Source organism: Saimiri boliviensis (assembly GCF_048565385.1).
Source record: "Saimiri boliviensis isolate mSaiBol1 chromosome 19 unlocalized genomic scaffold, mSaiBol1.pri SUPER_19_unloc_4, whole genome shotgun sequence".
In the NCBI taxonomy this organism is placed as follows: Eukaryota; Metazoa; Chordata; class Mammalia; order Primates; family Cebidae; genus Saimiri; species Saimiri boliviensis.
Genome location: NW_027412505.1, coordinates 970,888 through 979,456, shown reverse-complemented (window position 1 = coordinate 979,456; position 8,569 = coordinate 970,888).

Sequence of the window (8,569 nt, the reverse complement as noted above, 5' to 3'; positions counted from 1 at the left end):
CTGGAGCTGCAGCTGGATAGCTGCAGCTGTGTCCCTGAGCCTAGCTCTTCTGCCTCACCAACTCAGCAGGGGGCAGGCTTCCCACCTGTTCCTGGCTCCCGCTGGCTCCATGGAGTGTGCAGCCCTGGCTGTGCCTCCCCCACTGCAGCTGGCACCCCCACAGAGGCTGCTCCAGATAGACCACCACTGCCATCAGAGGCAATTCTTTTAAAAACTACATTTTATTTAATGAATGATATTAAACACAAATAGATAATTTTAGAAATATTGTGTTTTCCATGTTATAGTTACCCAGTGACTATGGAAATTAAATATGTATTACAAACTGAAAGTGAGAAAATCAAGACATAAAATTTTGTTTGTTTAGCCCATTGAAAATAAAAGTCAGAATATGCTTCAGTAAGGCTACCTGTGAATTAAAAAAACATAATTATTACAACAATCTATTACGGTTATTCCTTAAGTGATTCCTAGAAGTGACAATAATTCATGCTCTTAAGCTAATGATTTCATTTTTTTTCTCACAGATTAAATATAAGCATATATATTTATAGCCAATTTAAAATATTTTTGACATGTGAAGTAGAGCATGGCATCAATGGTGATACCAATAAGAAATTAAAATATAGCATATTATATTAAAAGTTGCTGTTTATAAACATGTTGTATTATTGGTATGTCATTTGCACATTTTTTCTCAACAAGTCTTGCTATGACCATGAAGACAGAAAGCACTGTAGCTATAGCAAACAGAAAGATATTTAATAAAGGAATTTAGAAACAGCTCTTATAAAACAGCTGTTTTATAGAAAATCTGAGGAAGAAAAAGCCAAGGAAATCTGCCAGTGACTTCTAGAAGATCAAAATTTTTTAGTTAACATGGGAAGTAGTCGTTGATTTTCTCAGACTTCTGCAGCACTAGTGGGAGTATTTTGATAGACAGTGTCCACAGTCACTAGCAAAACCTTATGTCTGTCATATGCATGTCCTGTCCCATGTGATTCTTTGCTGCACCCACGTGAACAGGAGTGATACTTGCTTCTGTTATCCCCTCCAATGCTTTTGTTAATGCCTTGTATTTGTGGAATACAATCTAAAATTCTGCTGGCAGGAATTATGAAGAAATAGATGTTCTGGGCTTCTAGTCTCTACGACGCTGGGAAAAGAATACACAGAAAATTTATTATTGAGTGGCTAAAAGACAAAATGAAACAAACTCAAAATAGTTTTTAAGGTTTATACCTTTTAAAACAATTACATGGGACCTTAAAGATACTCTACCTAAGCAATACAATCTCCATTGCAGGGCATTAATAAACACACTTAACTATGTAGTCTCTTCAAGGAAGCTCAACCATATCTGAAAAAGAAAGAATTGCAGTCCATATATATAATTGTTATTAGAGAACCTTTGTTTTTGTTCTTGAGAAAAATCTGAGAATTCTCTCTTCTGTGTTATTCTTGTCTCTTGTTTATAATTGTCTCTATTTTTATATGCATAGTGAGAGTTAGAGCTACAAATAAGTATATATACCTAAGATCTTTATGGATTTGTGCATTGTAGACATTTTGTGCAAATCAAATGATACAATATGTGGTTCTTTGTGTCTTGTTTCTGGCATTTCACATAATTTATCCAAGGCATTCATATTGTAAACAATGTGTTTTACTCACCTATTTAAACTAAGTTGGGGTAGAAGAATACAGTGCTGAATATCTCAGTTACTGAACTCATTAGAGCTCTTAGTTTTCTCTTGAAGTCTGATCTAGATAGGTAGATCCAAGTATCTGGCTGATTATGTCTCTAAATCCTAATCATTCATTACTTTTCAGAAAACCTCAAACAAAAGCATTTTAGGAAATTCCTCCCACCATCTGTAGACCAGACAGTTATTATTACACACTCTAAGAATATTATGCTAGCTCCTCATAATATCCAACAAATTCTCATTCAATTTGTAGATATTACTATGAAACTGTACATTCTAAAATGGTAAGGCCAGAATTGGTCTTATTTGCCACTATATTCTCACTTTCTAATGCAATTCTTAGAACATAATAAATACTACATGTGCAGCTAACAAATATATGAACAAATAAAAGATCTAATATAAAGAAATATTGCATTGAAGTTTCCAAGAACATAATGAATGAAAATTCTAAGTGACGAATGCCAACAAAATCAAGAAATAGATTGAATGTCAGATTCACAGTCTAAGAAAATATCATTATGTTTAGGTTTTAAATAATTACAACAAAATTTTATTTCATAGTGCTGATTTTGAAACTTTTCCTGGATCTTCAGTTTATTAAAAAAAGATAAAGTGATAGGGAAGGAGAAAATAAAACTTAAAATGAGGAGGCTACCATCACTTAAACTATCATATGTTCGATGGTTTGGCTCCTTTCTGTGAAATCCCATGTTGAAACTGATCTCCAGTTTGTCAGTGTGGAGAGGTAGGGCCTACTCCGAGGTGTTTGGGTCATGGGAATGCCTTCATGTTTTTGGGCTGAGATGGGGTTGTGAAGTTTAGCTTCAGCAGGAATGATTATGTTTCTGAGAGAGCAAGTTGTTTTTAAAAAAATCTGTCTTCCTGGTTTCTCTCTCTTGCTTTCTCTCTCACCACATAATGTCTCTGAACCTGCCTGCTTCTTCTCCACTTCCTGGAATAAATGAACTCTACCAGAGTCCCTCACCAGGTCCATCTGCCCAATCTTAGACTTTCAGTAGCCAGGATTGTGGGCATTGACTTCTTTCTATTACAAAATACCTAACCTCAGGAATTCTGTTATAGAAACACAAAGTGTAAAAACCAATGTATATAGTAAATTACAAAGTAAAAGGCAGTATGAATTACTTATGGAATGGATAGTACAAAATCTATTTACATTTGAAAGAATAATCTAGTAGATAGAGAATGCAGATTTTTATAGTAAAATGAGATACCCATGTCTCAGAAAGAGAGAGAGAGAGAGAGAGTTAGAAAGTAGTAAAATAATTTTCAGCATAGTTTGCAGAATAAAGGTGGACTGAAATATGAACACGTCTTCAAAAAAAAAGAAAGCAAATAAAATTTTGGAGCATATTCATAAAATAAATGTGGACTGAAATGTGAAGACATTATAAAATCTATAATATTCTCAACCCCAGGAAATCAGGGTTCATTTCTCACAGATAATCAGTCATGTGAAGTCCTTCATTGAACCTGTTAAGCTAAGAGCCAGATCTCCCTAATCTATGGAAGTTTATTTAAAGCTTATTTGACAGGCATCACTGAACAAAAGGGAAGTTGAGTCCTGAGTGGGTGCACACCTGGGTGATTGGGAAAAATGTTGAAGCCAGAACATATGGGTTCAGTCCTTTATACTTCATATTCCCAGTGTCCTCACACAGCCTCATTAAGTCTCCCATTTTTCTGTGGCTCCACTATAAACTGGCTGGGGTGTCTGCCTCCCATACTCTGAGGGTGACTGAGAACCACCATGGCTCTCCAAACTAAGACTAGGAGACACAGCAAGGCTTAGGAGCCTAGGGGAGCAGCCTGTGGTGTCATTTGAGATGTTCTGGGAGCTGAAAAGTAGCATTGTGTCACAACTCTACAAATTGAGGACAACATACAGGAAGGTGATTCACAGGCTAAAGCCCAAGTCCTAGATTGTGAATCCCTTAGCCGAGACCTTCAGCATTGTCTGCTTTCTTTTGAGGCAGGTTGGAGAGCTCCAGTGATCCTTGAGATCTGTGACTGCTGCATGTCACGATCATGGCATCTTAGAACCCTGAGTGTGAGAACCAATGAAACCTCCGTCCCAGTGATATGCAAATGTGTCCTTTCTCTAATCAATCTTCTAATGCAAATGTTAGAAGTTTTAAAGAACTTTGTTAAATTTTTTAATTTTTTTAAATTGTACTTTAGGTTCTAGGGTCCATGTGCAGATCATGCAGGGTTGTTGCATAGGTGCATACTATATGTGGCATTTCTCCCCATGTTATCCCTCCCCACACTCCCTACCCCCTGCTGTCCCTCCCCTAGCCTCCCCCAACTGCCCCCAGTGTGTGATGCTCCTCTCCCTGAGTTACATGTTTGCATTGTTCAACACCCGCCTGTGAGTGAGAACATGTGGAGTTTCGTTTTCTGTTCTTGTGTCAATTTGCTAAGAATGATGGTTTCTAGATTCATCCAAGTCCCTACAAAGGACATGAACTCATTGTTTTTCATGGCAGTGTGGTATTCCATGGTGCATATGTGCCACATTTTCTTTGTCCAGTCTATCATTGATGAGCATTTGGGTTGGTTCCAGGTCTTTGCTATTGTACACAGGGCAGCAATGAATACACATGTGCATGTGTCTTTATAGTAGAACGATTTATAGTTCTTTGGGTTTTAAAATGCTTTTTCTGGCACTTTCACTTACTGCTATCTTAAACCTGGGTTCTCTCTCAATGATTTGCTCTTTTTTTCCTTGCCTCCTCATAAGTTTCTGTTATTTCTCTTATTCCCATTTATTTGCTTTTTTTTTTTTTGGCTGAACTACCTTTACAGTTTCTCTGTCTTATAGCTGTTTGTTTAAGTAAATTTTAACCATTTTGCAAGGTACTGATCCAATTATTTTATATAGGTGCAGGATATGTGTGTGTGTGTGTGTGTGTGTGTGTGTGTGTGTGTGTGTACACACAATTACTGTGTATATATCAACACTATATTATGTAAATATACGCATAACACACCCATGGAGTCCACATCCACACACATTGCTTTGAGAAAGGCACTTTGTTCTGGGAATGAGGCTTATAAGCAGTGGGTGTGGGAATCAAAGTGAGGCAGTTTAACTTCAAGACATTGCTCTAAACCATGACACCATATTACTCTCAGCTGTCTTTTTCACTTTGGATACTGATATACAACAGACACTTCATGCTAATTCTGGGAAATGATCATTTTGAAATGTGCAGGAAATGTTGCCTGTTCCCTTCTTTATCTGGATCCCTTCTTCACTATGACTTTGCTTTTTCTCACCTAGGATTACTTTTCTGACACATGCATGGGTACATCCCATTAAAGTAAGAGAGTTGTACTTTGTGTAAGGCACTGACAGAATCTCTCTTTCTCCATATACACCTGAACGTGACTGTCCTCTTTCTCCGTTCCAATTGTTTAACCCCAAATACCTTTTACCTTTTCAGATGTCACAAGGATGTGACTGAGTAGTTTCAAGGGCATCCACTTTTGCTTCCTCCTCCTACCTTTGAATCCTGCATCTGCATTGCTGGGTCTCAGGCCAAAGAGGAAACCCTTGTTTCCCATTCCAGGATATTTTGATGACCAACTTTTCTTATGTTGTGAATTTGAAGGACAAGGGCAGATAATGAGAAATGGATAGACAGGGACCTGTGTTCTGAGACCTGGGCCAGAGGACTGATGGAGGTGGAGAAGAATCTCAGTGATTCTGGCAGGCATCATGGATCACTAAGGGCCAGAGGAGTGGAACATATGGGCACAGGGTGAGAGGCCTGTGACAGGACACAGCCTATCTCCTTCACAGCAGAATGTTAATAGGCATTAGATTTTAATAAACAGAGAACATATCTCTGAGTCAGCATCAAAAATTTCTACAGTCCAGAAGAAGGAATAGCCACAGCACCTAACCTCATCTTCCCTTGTGAGTATGGGAGTCACAGGGCAGTGAGAATGGAACAGCGTTTATCTGAGGTTAAAGCCAATGCTTCTCTCTCTTTAGTCCACACTTACAGTAAGGTCCATTGGATGCTGTGGCTACAAGTTTCTGAACTTCTGGCTTTTGAAGGAAAGACTTTCTCACCCTCTATGCTGAAGGTATTCTATGTATTATGAAATCTGGTTAGTGGCTCTTACCATCAAGAAATCTTGAAAAGTACAAGGCACTCAGAAGGCCTACATTAATAGTTTCCAGCCACTTAGAGACATCAGAGGGGTTCCTGCCAAGGGTGCACTGACCTTTTTCATCTCACTGTCCTAGAGTTAGTGGGTCTGTCTCTGGTCATCTTGAAGGAGATGGATCATCCTTCACTCCCTCTACTTCAGTATCTTGTGCATCTTCCTCAATGGTTTTGCCATGTTGTTTTCATAATGATTGTCCAGTTGATACTAAATCTTGAAAAAAAATTCCAAAAGAATATTTAATTCTTTTTTGGTCTCAATTGTCGATTGCCCTTTTACACGAATCTGGGGCAGATCTAAAGGGCTTCTTAGAGCTCTTGTTTTATAGGACCACAGTCTCTGGATGTAGATCCTCAATGTCCACTTCTTAAAGATACATTCCATCCCACATTCTCTTCCTATGATGTAACTTCAAGACTGCTACTGTTGAATGTTCTAGTCCCTTTACTTTGTGTAGTGTTGTGACTATAGCTGATGTTTTACTCTAGCATAATAACACTTCTCCTGACTCTGTGGGAATCTTCACTGTGGAAAGGTAACTACCATGCTGTGAGCAAGCCCAAGTGGCTACGTGAAGAGGCCCTTTGAATATATTCGAGGTAACAGCCCCAACTGAGGAACCCCAGACATCAGTCAGGATCATCTGCTAGACTGGGAGTGGAACATCTGTTGCCATTATTTAATTGGTGATCATGAAAATGACCATGTGGTAGGTAGACAGACTCAGTTGACTCACTAGAATCTGGGTTTTTATCAGAACTGGGTTTTGCTTGTTTTGTCTTGTTTTCTTTTATCCTGACACTAATGTGTTCCCACTGTAACGTGAGGTGATGATGATGTCTCAGGTCTAGGTTATCAGTGAGAATTCACAATCTGTGTGAATTTTAAGTATAAACACATTTTAAAGCAGACAGTCTGCTCCTCTTGTCTATTTTCCCCTGGGTGATGCTGTTTGCTTTTTTAAACAGCTACAGAAGTCAATGTGGGTTAAACCTTTTGGGTTCTAGCTCAGGCATTCTGGCAAGTTCTCAGAGAAGCAAGGCTCCTCAGGCTGCACCATTTGGCCCATGTCTGCAGATGGCTGTTCTATCTAGGTTTTTGTAAGTTCACTCTGATGTTCACACAGTGATAAAAATCGCTTAATAATTGTGCGACCCGCAGAGACCCTTCCCGAAATAATTCAGTCCAAGGAACCGCTGGGCCGAGTCTAGGTTTATTGGGGTTTGCGGGCAACTCGAGCGGGAGAGGGAAGAGCTGCACCCAGCAGCTGCCGGAGAGAGTTTTTATAGGGGCAGGGATTGGCTTAGCTTTGGTGGGCTAAAGTGGGAGATGATTGGCTTGCCTTGTTGCTGGGTAGGCTGAACTCTAGAGGTAGCCCGTATAGGTGAGGTGTCATGGAGTGATTGGTGGAGGTTAAACAAAGAAGAAGGAAGAGCCATGTGGCAAGAGGGGATCGGCTAGGGTCCCGGGTATGGGAAAGGGCCCTTTTTACCTAACATTCCCGACTCCTTAAAAAGGAAAAAAGGGCGACGAGGTCATTCTGGCTACTTCCTGCTGAAAATGGGCGGCGGAGGGATCTGATTTTTTAGGGAGTTTGGGAAGTGGGCAGAAGGGCGTAGCTTTCCATGCAGGTTGGTGGGGAAGTGACGTGGTTGTTTTGGGGGGCAGGTGTTGGTATGGTGTTATCGTGGAAGACTGGTTGTAGCATCATCTGGTTGATGGTAACTCGGGTTAGTTTTTGGAACCGCCGTTGGAGAAACTGGAAAAAACAAGGAGCAATGAGTAGAACAAGACAGATAACCAGTAAGGGACCGAGTAATGGGGATAGGAGGGTGTACATGGAAGACGACCACCATGCGGAGGCTTCTGTTGAGAACTTGTAATTTTGGAGGCTGGTCTTGATTTTTTGGAGATTTTTTAATTTGCGTTTTTACTAGTCCAGATTCGTTGACATAGTAGCAGCATTCCTCTTGTAGGAAGAGGCAGGTTCCTCCACGCTCTGCTGTTAGTAGGTCCAGTGCTCTACGATTCTGTAGGGCTACTTGGGCAACCGAGGTGATTTGTCGTTGGAGAGATGCAAGAGATGCTGCTGAGTCTTCGATGGCTGCCTGAAGTTGTGAGGAGAGTTGGGCAAGGGCTTGGTGAGAGTGGAGCAGAGCCCCACCTCCCAGTCCTGCGGCCAGAGCTGAACCTGCGAGGGACAGACCTACCGCCACCGGGAGGAATGCTGCCCTTCGGGTGCGATGAGATGGAGCCTGCGGGACTTGTAATAAGAGGAACTCAGCCAGGGAGTAGACAGTGAGTCGAGGTACTAGGGTGACTGGAAGGCGTAAGAGGGTTGGAGGCTGGCTGGAAGACAGGGTTTTTGTTAGGGTGCCATTACACCAGAAGAAGATGCCCCTTGGAGCGGTTAGGCTGGTTGAAACCCGCTTGGTGTGGTTACAATAGGAATAGTTGTGGCCTAGGGAGTAGCAGGCCGGGAGCTGAGACTCAGGTAAGGCATAGAGTTGTACGTTAGGAATGGGAGTAAAGGGGTTAGATGATTCCAGAGTATTACGCGGAAAGGGAACCGGTACCACAACGAGAGGAGTTTGTCCTAGAGTGGCACACAGAAGGCAGGAGGTTAAATTAGTAAGTCCGGACTGGTTAGCAAG